Here is a 19,338-nt window from a genome sequence, read left to right on the forward strand (position 1 = left end):
ATCTCGGGGACCCCTCGTATCTGGTTTTTGAAGTTCCTTGAAAGACTTGGGGACCTCTTTTGTTTAGTTTTGAAGTAGTTTGAAGGAATCTTGGGGATCCCTTGTCTTGTTTTTGAAGTAATTTGAAAGAATCTCGGGGTCGCCTAGTGTTTTAATAAGTAGTTTTAGAGAAACCGGGGACCCCATTTGTTAGTTATTGAAGTAGATTGAAAAATCTTGGGGACCACTTCTTATTTATTTTTGAAGTAACTTTAAAGAATCTCGGGGACCCCGTTTGTTTGTTATTGAATTAGTTTGAAAGAATCTCGACGACCCCTTTTATATTGTTCTTGAAGTAATTTGAAAGAATCTAGGGGTCCTCTTGTGTTTTATTTTTAAGCAGTTTTAAAAAATCTGGGGGAACCCTTTTGTTTATAATTGAAGTAGTTTTAAAGAATCTCAGGGATCACTTTTTTTGTTAATGAAATAGTTTGAAAAAATATCGGGATCTCCTTGTGTTTTATACTTGAAGTAGTTTGAAAGAAAATTGGGATCCCTTGTCTTCTTTTTGAAGTAATTTGAAAGAATCTCGGGGTCCTCTTGTGTTTTATTTTTGAATTAGTTTTAAAGAATCTCGGGGACGCCTTTGTTTTGTTTTTGAAGTAGTTTGAAAGAATTTCGGGGTCCCCTTGTGTTTTGTTTTTGAAGTAATTTTTAAAGAATCTCAGGGACAACTTTTGTTTGTTAATGAAATAGTTTGAAAGAATCTCGGGGTCCCTTTGTGTTTCATTTTTTAAGTAATTTGAAAGAATCTCAGGGTCCCCTTGTGTTTTGTTTTTGAAGTAGTTTGAAAGAATCTTGGGATCCCTTGTCTTCTTTTTGAAGTAATTTGAAAGAATCTTGGGCTCCCTTTGTGTTTTGTTTTTGAAGTATTTTTAAAGAATCTCAGGGACCTATTTGTCTTATTTTTTAAGTAGTTTGAATCTTGGAGTTCCTGTGTCTTGTTTTTGAAGTAATTTGAAAGAATATCAGCGACCCCTTTTGTCTTGTTTTTGAACTAGTTTGAAAGAATCTCGGGTACCCTTTTAGTTTTGTTTCTAAATCAGTTTGAAATAATTTGGGGAACCCCTTGTGTTTTATTTTTGAAGTAGTTCAAGAGAATCTTAATCACTTTTCTTGTTTTTGACGTGATTTGAAACAATTTGGAAGTCCCGTGAGCAGGGGGGGGATGGGTGAAAGGTTGAAAAAAGTATATACAATTTGGATTCGGGCACCGGCGCTTTAATGTACCACGGGTAGAAACGCGTCTGGAAAAATCGAGATTTCACACAATCGGTTTTGCAGTTTCAAAGTTAAATCGTGAAATGTCGTTATACAATTTTGATTTTTTTCAAAAATCTGACTGTCTAGGGTAAAAATTCAACACGGATTCATAAGTCACAAGTGCAGTAGTATCTTATTTTATAAAATTTATATAACATTTGCTGATGGAAATTATCTGTCTAATACAAATCGACACACACAGACAGACAGACAGACAGACAGATTGACAGACAGACGACAGACCTACTTTTACTAGTGTTAGTAACGTGGCTATAACGAATAAGGAGACAATGTATTGATTTAATCACTGTGAGAACACCAAAAGCTAACTGAACAGTGTGAAAAAATTAAACAACTCAATGAACTCGCAATAATTAAACGCATAAAGCGAAAAGAACATCTGAAATCCGGTGTAATAGATAATAGAATTGTTTTTTTAACAAAGTACATTAAGGTTCAAGAGCATGAAGCTTGATTAAATGGACAGTGAGAAAATAAACGACGTAGCATCCCGGTTGATATTAGAATTTTAATTCCATTTAGTAATTTCGGAAACATCTTTTTAATTAACCGTTAATTTTGTAATTAGTTCCTAAGCAATAAACGGTAACACTATGTCAACAACTTACCATTAAGGATTAACGCTTGATTTGCAATTTGCTTAATGTTAATTAACGAGGAGATGTCTGACGTAAATGAATATTTCAGTAGCGAAGAAAATGGCGAATAATTATTGTAACTTGATAAATTTCACGCTTCACACTGTAATCGCTCATCCTACATGTCTAATCTTTTGGTTTTCGTGTTAACGTTTCCCGCAGCAATCGCTATTGATTAATCATTACTAATTTCATTAGCCACATTCGGCGCATTAAGCAATTTAAAAAGTGATATAATTACACCAGGAACAACCAAAATCGGTATTTTCTACACATTCCAGGCGAGATTTGCTTAGCAAGTGTTGAGATGACGTCACCTAATTTGTGGTGGGACAAACTTTGGATTAATTTTGCTGGTTTTAAATTTACGTTTGAAAATTGTGTTAACACAGGAAATAATTTGCTTAGGGTAAAGGTCTGTTGTGGCTGTCAGTCGGGAGGGAGCTATTACAGCTTCAATTAAAAAAAAATCGTTGAAGGAAAATTTATTACATAAAATTATTAAAGACAGCCACATAGAGGGCAGGTTCAATTTTCTGACTTTATTAATTTTAATTAGCTCGATAATTAACTAAGGCAAACTAATTCAAAAGATCGCAGGCCAGTCGATAAAGAGAAAAACCGTTCCAGGAGTTTTCTCGACCTCATTTTTCTCCGGTTTTGTTTCTAATTACATACTATCTCTGAGACGAGCACTTATCAATTTAGTGCAGCCGTAAATTAGCGCAACGTAAACAATTTCGCTGCTTTTATACAACACATAACACAATTTTATTTTCTCCCGCCGCGTATGCAAACACGTTATCGCAATTGTTAAAATTTCCCTCTTCCTGTTTTTTCATTGTCGATATTCTATTGCTGCGGAACGGAGGTGGCATAATTTCCCAGATTTCGTCGACGCCGTCGGCGTCGTCACGTGATCCGTCTCTGCAGTTTCAATATCTTTCCCTCCACAATGATGCATTTACGACGTGTTCACAAAGCGCGCCAGTGCAAATCAGTACCGAGCAGAAATTGTAGCAAGATAGAATAAACGGAGGCGGAATACCAACACTAACATCAACACATTGATCGCGTTGCAATTTGTATCATGATGTCCCCCACTTTCAACAGGAAGCAAATATCTCGTCCTATAGAATTCACGAATTGAAATTATCAGACGGCGCGACGACGTCGTAGTTTTCTCGCATCCGAGACACTCAATACTGCACCCTTCTTAAATTCTTAATGCAGATTCCAGCAACCGGAAAAACAAAATTAGAACGTTATTTGTTTCACCACTACACACAAAAAAACACAACAAGTACAATGTCGCGATATCACCCTACCACGAAGTCGATGACGTCAGCACCGGTAATTTTCATAACGTTGATTTGCTTTTCCGTCTTATAAAAAAGTCCAAATGTGCCTCGCAGGTTTATAGATCGAAAACAGCTCAACTCCTAACCAGTGCAGCGATTTTGGCGCAGTCGAAGAAGCTTTAAATTTTCATTCAATGCTAATTTATTTACGAAGATAGCTAAAAAAAACGTTGAAAGAAAAATAAACGTAAGTAGCTCACTTCAGTTTCTGTTTCAAAGGTCAAGATTTAAAACAAACATTCGAAAAACGTTTGCCGTGGGTGGCTGTTTCAGGTTCAAATGTTTCTAAAATTATATTCATAAAAAGTTCTCTGAGGGCTTAGGAAGTTCGAATTTGCGCCCGTTTTTGCTCGCTTTGATGTGTTTGGAACACAACGCGTTGGAGTAACGTGATGATTAAAAGAACGGACAAATTATTTGTTTTACGACTATTCGATGTTGTTCGACTTTGGTGATCGGACGTGAACCAGTGTTAATCAACGTGCTTTCCTTGTAAGCACATCTCGTTAAATAAACATTTCTTCTGCGTCACGCTGTTTGTGTTTGAAATGTCTATCAGTCAACGTCAGTCATTGGGTATTTGTTTAATTTTAGATCGGAGCTTTTAAAATGCGGAAATATTTCACGGGATTGACAGTCGTATTGTTTTATTTTTTTATTCGTCAAATTATATACAGTTTGAGGTTTTAATGAAGTACAATTATTATTTTTAGTGATAACAACCGGCATCCAGGCAATGTGCTAAAGTTCTAGTTGGTACTTTATTCAACACATAAAAATTGGTCTAAGGTATTTCGACAGAACTTCCTTCGCCCCTGAAGCACAGTGCAACAAATTTGATTTTTGAATAACAGTACTGTCAATTCATTCATTTTTTTGAGTCAGTCTGTATAATTAATTCTAAAAACTGTGAGTGCATTGATAAACCACAAGTATAGAGTCATAATATTTTGTTTATTTCAGAAAGAGTTTATTCTGCAAAATTTTGAGATCACGTACAATATACATACAAAATTTGACAACAATCGGTCCAGTAGTTTCGGAGTTTATCTGTGAAATAAAATCGACACACAACAAACAGACGGACGGAAACGGGAGACCGCTTTTTTCGTACTCTAGGGGTCGTGAAACGTCAAGAAAACATAAAAATAGCCATTTGTCCAATAGACCCTATTCCTTAGCTTAGGCTTCGGAAAAAAAATTGCAAAACGTGAAAATCTTCCAAAAAAAAAAAAAAAATTAAATCATTTTCAAAATGTCAAGGATCTTGAAGAATCTTATAAAAGGAAAAATTTTAAAATGAAGACTTAAAAATTTTGAAAATGTCAAGATGATTTTGAAAATCTTGAAACTCTCGAAGAAAATAAAAAAGAAAAATCTCTATGGAAATCTTGGAAATATTACGAAGGGTCTTGAAAAACTTGGCATCTTACCAAAAACCTGAAAAATCTCGAAAATTCTTGAAGAAAATTAAAAAAAAGAAAAATTGTGATGAAAATCTTTAAAATTTTGAAAACATCAAGAAGAATCTTGAAAAACTTGAAGACATCTAATTAAAAACTTGGAAATCTCGAACAAATCTTGGAACATTTTGAAAATCTGTTGAAAAATCTTGAAAAATCTCGAAAACGTCAAATATGATTTTGTAAATCTTGAACAATTTGGAGAACGCGAAGAATCTTGCCAACTAGAAAAATCTTAAAAAAATAAATAAAAAAAAACAAGGTCTTAGAAAAGGAAACATCTTAAAAAGAATCTTGAAAATGTAAAGTTTCTTGAAAAATTTGAAGACATCTTACAAAAAACTTGAAAACCTGGAAAAAAATCTTGAAATGTCACATATGTTTTCGTAAATCTTGAAAAGAGCAAAAATTTTGGAAAGATTAAAATAAATCTTGATGAAAATCTTAAAAATGTTATGAAAAGCTTGAAGACATCCAACAGAAAACTTGAAAGTCGCGAAAACAATTGTGAAACGTTTTGAAAATCTCGTGAAAATTATTAGAAAATCTTGAAAACTTGAAAATGTCAAATATGATTTTGTAAATCTTGAACAAATTTGAGAACGCAAAGAATCTTAGCAGCTAGAAAATCTTGAAAAAATAGTAAAAAACAAGGTCTTAAAAAAGAAAACATCTTAAAAAGAATCTCGAAAATCATGGTAAAAATTAAAAAAATTTCTAGGAAAATCTTGAAAATGTAAAGTTTCTTGAAAAACTTGAAGACACCTTACAAACAACTTGAAAACCTCGAAAAAAATCTTGAAATGTCAAATATGTTTTCGTAAATCTTGAAAAGAGCAAAAATTTTGGAAAAATTAAAATAAATCTTGACGAAAATCTTAAAAATGTTATGAAAAGCTTAAAGACATCCAACAGAAAACTTGAAAATCTCGAAAACAATTGTGAAACGTTTTGAAAATCTCTTGAGGAGTTTCTTGAAAAACTTGAAGACATCTTACGAAAGACTTGAAAATTTCGAAAAAATTTTCTAACATTTTGAAAATCTTTTTGAAAAACTTGAAATGTCAAATATGTTCTTGTAAACCTTGAAAAATTTTGTAAACGTAACTGATCTTGACTACAAGAAAGGAAGTATTAAAAAAAGGAAACATCTTAAAAATAATCTGAAATCCCGATAAATTAAAAAATCTTCAAAATATCAAATATGATTTTGAAAATCTTGAAAAAAGCAAAAATCTTGGAAAAATTAAAATATGTAAATATTTGTGAAAATCTTAAAAATTTGGAAAATGGTAAGTAGGATCGCTAAAAACTTGAAAAAAAAGAGAAAAACAAGGTCTTAAAAGGAAACATCTTAAAACAAATCTTGAAAATGTTGAAAAAATTAAAAACGTTTTTAGAAAAATCTTGAAAATATTGAGAAGTTTCTTGAAGAACTTGAAGGCATCTTACAAAAAACTTGAAAATCTTGAAACATTTTGAAAATCTTTACATAATCTTGAAAATGTTAAAGATTATCTTGAAAATCTTGAAAAAAGCAAAAATCTTGGAAAAATTAAAATATGTAAATCTTTATGAAAATCTTAAAAATGTCAAATATGATTTTGTAAATCTTGAACAATTTTGAGAACGCGAAGAATCTTGGCAACTAGAAAAACCTTGAAAAAATAGAAAAAAAGGTCTTAAAAAAGGAAACATCTTTTGAACAATTTTAGGAAAGTCTTGAAAATGTTGAGAAGTTTCTTGAAAAACTTGAAAACATCTTACAAAAAACTTGAAAACATCTTACAAAAAACTTGAAAATCTCGAAAAAAACTTAAAATATTTTTAAAAAATCTTGAAATGTCAAATATGTTGTCGTAAATCTTGAAAAATTTTAAAAACGTAGCGCATCTTGACAACTTGAATAATCTTAAAAAAGAAAGCACTAAAAAGGAAACATTTTAAAAAGTATCTTGACAATCCTGATAAATTAAAAAACTTTGAAAATGTCAAAAACGATCTTGAAAATCTTGAAAAAAGCAAAAATCTTACAAAAATTAAAATAAATCTTTAAGAAATTCTTAAAAATGTTATGATAAACTTAAAGACATCTAACCGAAAATTTGAAAATCTCGAAACAATTATGAAACATTTTGAAAATCTCTTGGAAATTATTGGAAACTCTTGAAAAATCTTAAAAATGTCAAATATGATTTTGTAAATCTTGAACAATTTTGAGAACGCGAAAAACCTTGGCAACTACAAAAAGTCTTGAAAAAATAGAAACAAATGTTTTAAAAAAGAAAACATCTTTAAAAGAATCTTGAAAATCTTGAAAAAATTAAAGAAACCTTTAGGAAAATCTTGAAAATGTTGAGAAGAGTTAAAAAAAAAATGTTTTTGACTTGTGAATTTGATTTGTGAAAAATTGTATTTGTAGTTTTTAACACAAATAAAGCATTGATATTGACATATTGATATTGATATTGATCTTAAAAAACTTGAAGACATCTTACCAAAAACTTGAAATTCTCGAGAAAATCTTGAACCATTTTGAAAATCTTTTAAAAAACTTAAAATGACAGATATGTTGTTATAAATCTTGAAAAATTTTGAAAACGTAACGGATCTTGACAACTTGAATAATCTGGAAAAAAGAAAGCACTAAAAAAAGGAAACATCTTAAAAAGTATCTTGAAAATTCTGATAGATTAAAAAATCTTGAAAATGTTAAAGACTATCTTGAAAATCTTGAAAAAAGCAAAAATCTTGGAAAAATTAACGTAAATTTTTATGCAAATCTTAAAAATGTTATGAAAAACTTGAAGACATCTTAAAGAAAACTTGAAAATCTCAAAAACAATTATGAAACATTTTGAAAATTATTGGAGAATCTTGAAAAATCTTGAGAATGTCAAATAATGATTTTGTAAATCTTGAACAATTTTGAGAACGCCATGAATCTTGGCAACCACAAAATCTTGAAAAAAATAGAGAAAAGGTCTTAAAAAAAGAAACCATCTTAAAAAGAATCTTGAAAATCTTGAAAAAATTAATAAAATTTTTAGGAAAATGTTCAAAATGTTGAAAGGTTTCTTGAAAAACTTACAAATATCTTGAAAATCTCAAAAAAATCTTGAAACAATTTAAAAAATTTAAAAACTGGAAGTACTAAAAAAAAGAAACATCATAAAAAGTACCTTGGAAATCCTGATAAATTAAAAAATCTTGACAATGTCGAAGAATCTTGAATATTTTGAAAAAACCAAAAATCTTGGAAAATTTAAATATTAGACAGGATCTTGAAAAACTTGAAAACATCTACCAGAAAATCTCGAAACTAATTGAGAAACATTTTTAAAATCTCTTGAAAATTATTGGAAAATTTTGAAAAACCTTGAAAATATCAAATATGGTCTTAAAAAGGAAACATCTTGGAACCAAGAAGGATCTTGGAAATTTAAAAATACGGAAAAACCTTTTTAAAAATCTTAAAATATCTTACAAATTCTTAAACCTTAAAAGGTCTTCAAAAACCTTGGAAAACATGACAATTCTTGAAATAATCTTCAAAATTGAAGTATCTTGAGACTCTTGAAAAATCTTCAAGAATAAAAAATCTTGAAAAAAAACGTATAATCTTTAAAAGCCTTGAGAAATCTTGGAAATCTTATAGAATTCAAATAAGAGAACCTTGAAAATCTTAAAACAAGCTCAAAAATTTGAAAAATCTTTAAAAAATCTGCATGTCTAGGATGTTTATAAATTACACACACAGAAGTATGTTATTTTATAAAATTTAGGAACATTTCCTCGGCAAAATTGTAATATGGCGTTATCACTTTTGGGGGGTGTTAAAAGGAGCATTTGGTTTTGCAATTTTAAAGATAAATTGTAGAATTTTGTTATCCAACTTTGATTTTTTTCCAAAAATCTACATGTCTAAGGTAAAAACGGATTCATAGACTACAAATGTAGGAGTAAATTATTTTATAAAATTGAAATAATATTTAACATTTTAAAATATACACGATATTCTTAACATACTCATAAAATTTTACTACAATCGATACAATAGTTTCGGAGATGATCGGTCTTAATAAAAATTGACACAGAGGACAGACAGACACAAACAGACCACAGACAGACGGAAACACAAGTCCTACTTTTTCGTACTCTAGGGTTCATAAAACGTCGAGAAAACCTGAAAGCAGCTTACGCTCAGGAAATCAAACTGTCAAAAGTCTAGCACCTTTCCAAAGATTATTATTTGTAACTAACTCAGTGGTCTACAGTTAGCATTTGTAGTAAAATTTGTGCTTATACGCGTTATTTGACCTAAGATTAACGTATCTGAAAATTAGAAAAAATATTCGTTCAACAAAAAAACCTTAGCGTACAGTAACGAGCAAGAATGTTATAATCAATGTAAAATAAATCTTCTAATTTGGTTTTTACAGCCCCTCGTTTTATTATCTCAGATATATCATTACTCTAAACGTCTTGTTGTTTGATTAAAAATTTAACAACCTCGTTAGGCAAATTTATAAAATTTTAGTGGATGCTCCCCGTTTTTTTCAATTCACCGCAAATTGAACCAACACTGTTTACCAGTTTATTAATAAATTGTTATCGAATGAATATCATATCGTTTTGCCGAAAATTAATTACAAATTCTTCATACGAAAACCGTTTATTTTTGTTTGATACATGATCGAGTGTTGTCAGCCAAAAAATTAATGGCGTCGGCCCAAAAAATCTACTCAAAGCGAATTTTACTAGTGAGATAGTTTCGTTACATTTGAGCCTTCCTCAGTCATTTCATGAAATGCCCGTTCAGATTTACGTCATGTCGAACACAAACCAATCAAATTCCTAACCCGCTCTTCATTTCGGATTCCCCCGGGAATTTCGCGATGTGACCGCATCGCCTGGGGTAAATGTAGTTTTATGAAATTTCCAGCGGTAATGAATAACATTTATTTACTTTAGTTGACTTCGTATCGTGTTAATAAAAGTCTCAGAACTTTAAAAGCAGAGACTTCTTTCATGAAGGTGGAAATCAGCGGTACGTGGAAATTAAATCTTTAATCTGTCGCAGACAACGAGACTTCAATATTTCGTGCGAAAAGGAAAAATTTATTCGTACTATATTCTGTTGTTCCAATTATCGTATTTTTTGTAGAAGAGGAAGGTTCATATGTTGCAATTTTAATTTTATTGGGGTCATGAAGCTTTAGGTGTTTTGAAGTATCATAGCCTATAAACTATTCATGGAAGGTGCCCTTTAATACAGGTTTTACGGTAACAATAATTAATGAGTTTAGACTCCAGTTCAGCTATCGCGTTAAAATAGAACCCGGACTCAAGAAAAACCCCTGTGATGTTATTTACACAAATTAAGCCCGCCTTTGAAACACAGCCTAACCTTACGCATGTTACGGATTATTTAAGAATTCTTTCAGATAAAAACACCCTGGGGATAATTATATTAATTTCGATATGCACTTGTTTTTTAAACACTCGCTTCGCTTATGCTTAAATAAAAATAAACTCACGATATTCTATTTTAGGACGACTTTAGCTTTTAAGAGAGGATGAATAAACAATTCTTTGTGTGTTTCGAAGATCGTCTGACAGACAGACAGACGGAAACGGAAAACACACGCACAAAGATTATCAGACGGTTTAATGACGACTTGATCATTATTATTTACTCGGATTCTTATAAAAAAAGGTCGCTTTTATGTACCACAAAATTGGCAACTGAATTGTGTTTATTCTGTTAGTAATAACAGTATCAATAATGCGTTGGGCGCGGTATTAAATCAGAAGAAAACCAAACTAAAATTGATGATTAATATTTGGCATCTTGACAAAACGAGGCAATTATTTATTTTACCGCCGCTTGGCATTAATGCGCTTTGCATTTATCAATTGATTAACTGTTTCCGTTCAAAGTTGAGCTAACTTTGTTACGTAATAGTTCCCAATTTGATTGTCAAATGCAATGGTTCATATTGACAAGTGTTAATGCAAAGTATGGATCGGCGGTTTCAGAATGTTCCAGACATTGCTGATATCCTTGCTAAGGAAAACAGTTTCACCCCATGGTAAACATTACAAATATTTACTTTAATCTTACCATCATGCTAACGGGGAAGTATAAACTCCACGCCGGAGCTCCCACGGCATAGCTGGAAATTTAATTTAATAATTCTTTGTTGTTATACCTTATTTATCATCTTAATGCATTTCCTCTCTGTTACTAGTGCCTCGAGGATTTTTAAATTAACATCAACTAGAACAATTGGCGGATTATCTTTTGTGCAAATAAATTCATCGTCGACGATAGATAATGGGATAATATAACACGATTGTACATAGATGTGGTCAACTAAAACCAGTCACAATCGACGGATATATCTGGATTTCAACATTAAGCACTGTCGTACATAGACAACGTGCATAATTCCCGGATACATAGATTACAGATTACAAATTGTAACAGTTATAGCGACGTCTCCACTCCCCATGTAGTAAGAACAATGACCGTCTGAATTAATTTTGTCCAAAAGGTGTCCTTTATGTCAAGATTTATTTCCCGATACACGCTGTAACGATAAATTAAAATTGAAAAAACACTCTTAAAAGGAAACCAATTACGCTCCACGTTATATTAATTTTTTTCTTTGATCTCCGAATACACGAAAAATAGCTCCCTGTCAAAACCGTCACTCTTTTTATTTGCATTTTTGATCTTTTCTGCCTAATCCTATAAATGGAAATATTTTTTTGTACAAAATTGGTTCGTTTATAACGTTTGCCACCCTCCTCAAATAAATTAAAAGAGTTATTCAAACGAACGAAAGAAATATGTGGGGCAGAACACCGACGCAACATCTTATTAATACGTAATAACTACCTAACCCTGCACTTTGAGCACCGACTGTTAAATTAATCATTACTTTCATTGAAGAGACAGCGAAAATAAAATCCTTGATAGAAAAATCCCCGGTTGATTTTACTCTTAAATTTCCTCTTTTCAAACTTTATCTAACAAGCTTTTTGTCGGGAAATTTCCAGACTGATTTTTGTTAGTTTGGTATTGATTTTTTTAGTGAAAGCCGGCGGAAAGTTTGATTTGGGAAAAAATTTGTCAAAGTATCCGACTTTGTAATTCCACCAGCACACATTATGGGTTTCTTGTCAATTATTATTAAGCAATTTAATATTGAAACCGCTTTTTAAACAAATTTTACTAAAAGTGACACCGATCCTACCGACTGCGCCATTTTTGAAGACCGGTTTTAATCGTTGTTGGAAGACACACAGTTCATCAGCTTTATGCGGATTATTATACATAATGTATTTCCAATATATTGATGCTATTTCTACAAGTTTACGAATAGGAAAAACTTTCCCATTTTGTGTCCGATATTTATCAATAATGGGAGCGCTATTATTAACCCGAATCTCTGCAGAAACTGCGTCTGCAAATTGTTACATTTCTGAAAGATAATTTAGCGTTTCTCCACCTTGTGCGGTCTTGTTTAGTTCCCCTACGTGACTCCGTTAATGAAATACTGTAAAAACTAACCAAAACAGACAACAATAATTATTGAATTAGAAGGGTACGTGGTATGTTATCCTTTGTTCACGAGCATGAAATTTATAAAACAAAGACACCAATTAAGACTTAAACAAGCGTTATTTTATTTAATCTTTTTTCACATAAAATTTTATACCATCTAGACGTACGACGTTATTAAATACAATATTGCTTTGAAACCAGGAAATTCGCCAGATTGAATTATCTAGCTTCAGTAATGAGCTGTACAACGGTATATAAATAGCATTTATTTGCTTATTGATACAAACGTTTATTAACCGAAGTGCTTTTGATTGTAGCTTTTTGTACAATTATTATATATTAAACCCAGAATATAAATTAAACCTCGTTAATAAACGAATAATAATTCACTCTTTGTTGGTGAAATGACCTGAAGATAATCGATAAAACCTAATTTATTCCCCCAGTAAAAATGGTGGAGGTGCCGGGATAAAAAAAATAAAAAATCGACGAAAATGGAGGACCGCAACTTCTCGATTCTACAAGCTATGGAATGTTAAAAATATGAAATTGGACGTTAGTTACTTTATAAAATTTCTGACTTGTCGCTGTTTTAGTTGTGTTTTTGATTGTAGCTTTTTGTAAAATAATTATATATTAAACCCAGAATATAAATTAAACCTCGTTAAATAAACGAATAATAATTCACATTTTGTTGGTTAAATGACCTGAAGATAATCGATAAACCTGACTCGTCAGATCGCATTTTTTTTGCGATTTTTTTTTCTCCAGTAAAAATGGTGGACGCGCCGGGATAAAAAAAATAAAAAAATCGACGAAAATGGAGGACCGCCACTTATCGATTCTACAAACTATGGAATGTTAAAAAATATGAAATTGGACGTTAGTTACTTTATAAAATTTCTGACTTGTCGCTGTTTTAGTTGTGTTTTTGATTGTAGCTTTTTGTAAAATTATTATATATTAAACCCAGAATAGAAATTAAACCTCGTTAAATAAACGAATAATAATTCACTTTTTGTTGGTTAAATGACCTGAAGATAATCGATAAAACCTGACTTGTCAGAACGCATTTTTTTGTGATGTTTTTTCCAGTAAAAATGGTGGAGGCGCCGGGATAAAAAAAATAAAAAATCGACGAAAATGGAGGACCGCCACTTCTCGATTCTACAAGCTATGGAATGTTAAAAAATATGAAATTGGACGTTAGTTACTCTATAAAATTTCTGACTTGTCGCTGTTTTAGTTGTGTTTTTGATTGTAGCTTTTTGTAAAATTATTATATATTAAACCCAGAACATAAATTAAACCTTGTTAAATAAACGAATAATAATTCACTTTTTGTTGGTTAAATGACCTGAAGATAATCGATAAACCTGACTTGCCAGAACGCATTTTTTTGTGATTTTTTTTCCCAGTAAAAATGGTGGAGGCGCCGGGATAAAAAAAAATCCAAAAATCGACGAAAATGGAGGACCGCCACTTCTCGATTCTACAAGATATGGAATGTTAAAAAATATGAAATTGGACGTCAGTTACTTTATAAAATTTCTGACTTGTCGCTGTTTTAGTTGTGTTTTTGATTGTAGTTTTTTGTAAAATTATTATATATTAAACCCAGAACATAAATTAAACCTTGTTAAATAAACGAATAACAATTCACTTTTTGTTGGTTAAATGACCTGAAGATAATCGATAAGACCTGACTTGTCAGAACGCATTTTTTTGTGATTTTTTTCCCAGTAAAAATGGTGGAGGCGCCGGGATAAAAAAAAATAAAAAAATCGACGAAAATGGAGGACCGCCACTTCTCGATTCTACAAGCTATGGAATGTTAAAAAATATGAAATTGGACGTTAGTTACTTTATAAAATTTCTGACTTGTCGCTGTTTTAGTTGTGTTTTTGATTGTAGCTTTTTGTAAAATTATTATATATTAAACCCAGAATATAAATTAAACCTCGTTAAATAAACGAATAATAATTCACTCTTTGTTGGTCAAATGACCTGAAGATAATCGATAAAACCTGACTTGTCAGGACGCATTTTTTTGTGATTTTTTTTCACAGTGAAAATGGCGGAGGCGCCGGGATAAAAAACCATTTGAAAAATGGAGGAAAATGGAGGACCGCCACTTCTCGATTCTACAAGCTATGGAATGTTAAAAAATATGAAATTGGACGTTAGTTACTTTATAAAATGTCTGACTTGTCGCTGTTTTAGTTGTGTTTTTGATTGTAGCTTTTTGTAAAATTATTATATATTAAACCCAGAAAATAAATTAAATCTCGTTAAATAAACGAATAATAATTCACTCTTTGTTGGTGAAATGACCTGAAGATAATCGATAAAACCTGACTTGTCAGGACGCATTTTTTTGTGATTTTTTTTCCCAGTAAAAATGGTGGAGGCGCCGGGATAAAAAATATTAAAAAAATCGACGAAAATGGAGGACCGCCACTTCTCGATTCTACAAGCTATGGAATGTTATAAAATATGAAATTGAACGGGTTGTTTATGAAATTTCTGACTTGTCGCTGTTTTAATTCGGAGATGTTGAGTCGTTAATCGTGGTGTCATATCATTAGAAAAATAAAGCGTTATGTTGGAGATATTTAAAGTGAAATTCTTCATTGTCATCCATCACGGATGTACGTTAAAAGAAAACAGTGGTGAGTTCGCTTTTGAAACAATTTGCATTTTTCTGTGTCAAGTCTGAAGTTGTAGCAGACGTTAAAATACATCTTGATCTGTTTTCATATTATAAAGTAACATTTATAAGGTTGTTGTTTGGGCGGCGTTGACGCGGAAATAATTTAAAGACACCGTTAAAATTTAGGGAGAATCGTTAATGAATTTGCCTTTTCAATTAATTAAAAAACAAATCTGAGTTTATTCACTTATTAATCTATTCGAATGAAAAAATTAATTTATGTTTTTTTCTCGAAATTCACATCAGCTAATTAGATTTTTAATTGGTATGCGTTAATTTCTCAATTTATATGCAGAACTCGTAAAGCTAAATGCTAATTTACAAGTAGAACAAAAGGAAAGTTTGCCTACATAAAAGTATTTTGAAATCCTAGATTTATATTAAGAATTGTGTTCCAACTTAGCCGCGAACTCTGCTATGCAGGCACATAAAGTTAGCAATGGCCTTTGGGGTGTAATTCGGCAATTTAGTATGGATGTTTGGTGGTTGGTTCGTGCGTTTAAAAAAATCACTCACATTAAACTTGTTGCTAGATTCGCACACTAGCTAACAGCTACATTATTCGCCCTCTTTTTATGCCCAATTTTACAGAATTTACAACGAAAAATTACCGTTTGCCGCAAGAATACAAAAAGAACTCGTTTATAAGGAAATTCACATTTTCTGATTCCTTCATGCGGTCGGTAATAAGTGATAAAGACTTTACGTACCAAGAAATTCAGTCGACTGGAAACCCTACGCCCTCACATCCTCATACACAAAATGTTTTCCTTCCAAAGCTCCCGCCGTTTCGGATCGAAAAATCCTTACCACTACTAGAATGACAGTTTTCAACTTTTTTTTCGTTGATTGATCCCGTTCATTCTCCCTGCCTTCTTTTCTCCGGCAAAATTCAAATCAAGTTCATAAACTGCCTTTATTCATAAAATAGACGCTGTAGCCGTCAAGCTAATTAGGTCGTTGGTCTTAATTAAAAAATATTATTAAATGCAAAGTAAGTTAACTGGCAATATGATAAAAACAAAGTTACGTCTTTTTTCATTTTTAGCTTCCGAAAGAACTTTCGCTTCAATGTTCCTGGGTCATTCCACACAAAAATCACACACGAATATTTTAATATCACCCCGTTTTCAACTTAATCTGAAATTGTGTATCATTTTTACTACTCGAGGACTCATTTTAGTTTTGTAGACCTTCTATTTTCCTAGAATGGAGAAAAGTAGGTCCGCCGTTTTTGCTGAAAAACTACCACAATACTACATTTTTAATCTAGTTGAGCTATATATATAGTTAAGCCGGACTGGTAAAAAAAGTTCAGGATTCTTCAAATTCGCGCAAATAATAATCGACAGAAAACTGAACTTCTGAGATTATAATTATGAAAATGAGTGTAATTAAAAAAAGGCACGCAAAAACCCGAGAGAATTCGCTACATGAACAGAATTAGTGATTTTGTAGCCGTTTAATGTGGTTTTGTGTTCCAACGTTTCAGGAGAAGTTTTGTATGGTTTTACGGCCAGTCCGACCCAAGCCGGCGCAAGGTAGTATCCCTCTGTTATGATAAACAGTCGGCTTTAATTTAAGTTAAAAAAGAAAAAAGTGAAAAATTTTTGCCGCTTATGATGTTTAACAACTCTGTAGTAATAGTTCGGTACGTGTTCTACTTTCGTTTATTTTCGAACTGAAGTTTTGTGTCAAACCCCCTGTATAAACGACGAGAATTCAGGAAAGGGTGAGAGTAGTGCCATTAGGCGTCTGTACAGATAAACGCCGAAAGTGTCACAAAGTGAGTTTATTAATAAAGCGGTGTTTTTGTATTCGTGCAAAATTTCGTTTGTCTAGGGTTAATTGTTTGGTTGTGGTAGTGAGCCTAAGTGGTTGTTTCCGCTCCCAGTCTCTGAAGTCTTCGCAGCGTTAATTTCTATCTAATAGCGCGGTATTTTAGAGTTGTTTTTGACGTTGAGGTAAAGGTAAAGATCGCAAAAAGCAACGTGTGGCGGGAGAAAGTTACACGGAATCAGTGCCTTGAGGAAATTTATGGTAGATTTACGACACACTATCTTGATAGAATTACGTTTTTCTTACACTGTTCTTTAATAGTTTCTCTGTAATCATTGAGATGACGCCATTAAATTGTGATTGAGATTGAGATCAAAAATACCTGTACAATCTCACAATAACCAATCCAGTAGTTTTGGAAATTGTCTATCTAATAAAATTATCAAAATATAAAAGACAGCCGGAAACGATTTATTATTCGGTAGCTAGAGTAACATTTTTCATGTTACAACCAACAATTTGATGACATTTAATTTTTATAAAATAACATGCTCCTATACTTGTAGCTTATGAATCCGCTTTGATTTTTTAACACAGGCATCAATATTTTCCAAAAAATCCAAATTTGCATTGTTATATTTTATACCACTATAAGAGCACTGATGTGTGAACTTCCTACGGGTCACGTTTTTTCTTACACTGTAACTGGTATTATCTATATTTTTTATTATCAATATTGCACGCATCAAAATATGTCCTTCTTGCAAATGTCGACTAATATAAGTTATTTTTGGATTCATTTCTTCGAAAATTCCAGTTTCAAACTGAATTTTTCAAAAATCTTGGTCCAGAACCGGCAACATTTTATGTTTTTCGAATCAGCTCCTCGAAATAGAATTCCTAGAGTTCGTTGATGATTTTTATATAGGCTTGTGGCGACACAATAATAAATAGTAGTAAGCGAAGAAAGATAAGCGGGCCTCGTAGTCTAGTGGTCAGGATACCTGCCCGGCAAGCGGGGGGCATGTGGTTCGATTCCCACCGAGGCAGCAACATTTTTCTTCGCTTACCTACAGGCTACTTTTCAAAAAACTCGATTTTTGTGTGTATGTCCAATACACTCTAGTACAATAAATACTTCCTCCGGAAATAAAAATTTTGAAAAAGTTTTTAAAATTTTAAAAATGTAAAGGATTTTGAAGTAAATTGAAAAATATCAAAGATGAAAATCTTGAAAATCTCGAAGAAATTAAAAAAGAAAAATATGAAAATCTTGAAAATATTAGGAAGGATCTTGAAGAACTTGACATCTTACCAAAAGCCTGAAAATCTCAAAAAATGTTTGAAAAAATTTTGAAAATCTTGAAATAATTAAAAAAAGAAAAAACTTCATGAAAATCTTAAAAATTTTGTAAATGTTAAGAAGGATCTTGAAAAATTTGAACACATCTTATTGAAAAATCACGAAAGCGTCAAATATGATTTTGTATATCTTGAACAATTTTGAGAACGCAAAGAATCTTGAAAAAATAGAGAAAAACAAGGCCTTAAAAAAGGAAACATCTTAAAAGGGTCTTGAAAATGTTGAAAAAATTAAAAACCTTGGAAAAATTAAAATATGTAAATCTTTATGAAAATCTTAAAAATTTTGAAAATGTTAAGAAGGATCTCGAAAAACCTGAAGATATCTAACAGAAAACTTGAAAACCTGGAAAACAATTATGAAACATTTTGAAAATCTCTTGGAAATTACTAGAAACTCGTGAAAAATCTTTTGAAAATGTCAAGTAATGATTTTGTAAATCTTGAACAATTTTGAGAACGCTAAGAATCTTGGCAACTAGAAAAATCTTGAAAAAATAGAAAAAAGGTCTTAAAAAAGCAAACGTCTTAAAAAGAATCTTGAAATATTAAAAAAATTAAAAAAATTTTAGGAAAATCTTGAAGAAGTTGAGAAGTTTCTTGAAAAACTTGAAAACATCTTACAAAAAACTTGAATATCTCTAAAAAATCTTGAAACATTTTAAAAACCTCTTTAAAAAATCTTGAAATGTCAAATATGTTGTTGTAAATCTTGAAAAATTTTGAAAACGTAGCGCAACTTGAATAATCTTAAAAAAGACAGCACTAAAAAAGGAAACATTTTAAAAAGTATCTTGAAAATCCTGATGAATTAAAAAATTTAATGTCAAAGACGATCTTGAAAATCTTGAAAAAAGCAAAATTCTTGGAAAAATTAACATAAACCTTTATGAGAATCTTAAAAATGTTATAAAAAACTTGAAGATTTCTAACAGGAAATTTGAAAATCTCGAAAACGATTATGAAACATTTTGAAAATCTTTTGAAAATTATCGGAAAATCTTGAAAGATCTTGAAAATGTCAAATATGATATTGTAAATCTTGAACAATTTTGAGAACGCGAAGAATCTTGGCAACTAGAAAATATCTTCAAAAAATATAACAAAAGAAGGTCTTAAAAAA

General features: G+C 31.3%; 1 protein-coding gene across 1 annotated transcript in view; it reads left to right on the top strand.

The window, feature by feature from the left end:
* The window catches only part of LOC135141559 (uncharacterized), a 93,528-nt gene that overhangs the window by 21,171 nt on the left and 53,019 nt on the right, over nt 1-19,338 (top strand). The window lies entirely within an intron of this gene.

Source organism: Zophobas morio, unplaced genomic scaffold (genome assembly GCF_036711695.1).
Source record: "Zophobas morio isolate AGI-343-1 ecotype UQ-CSIRO unplaced genomic scaffold, CSIRO_AGI_Zmor_V1 ptg000044l, whole genome shotgun sequence".
NCBI lineage: Eukaryota > Metazoa > Arthropoda > Insecta > Coleoptera > Tenebrionidae > Zophobas > Zophobas morio.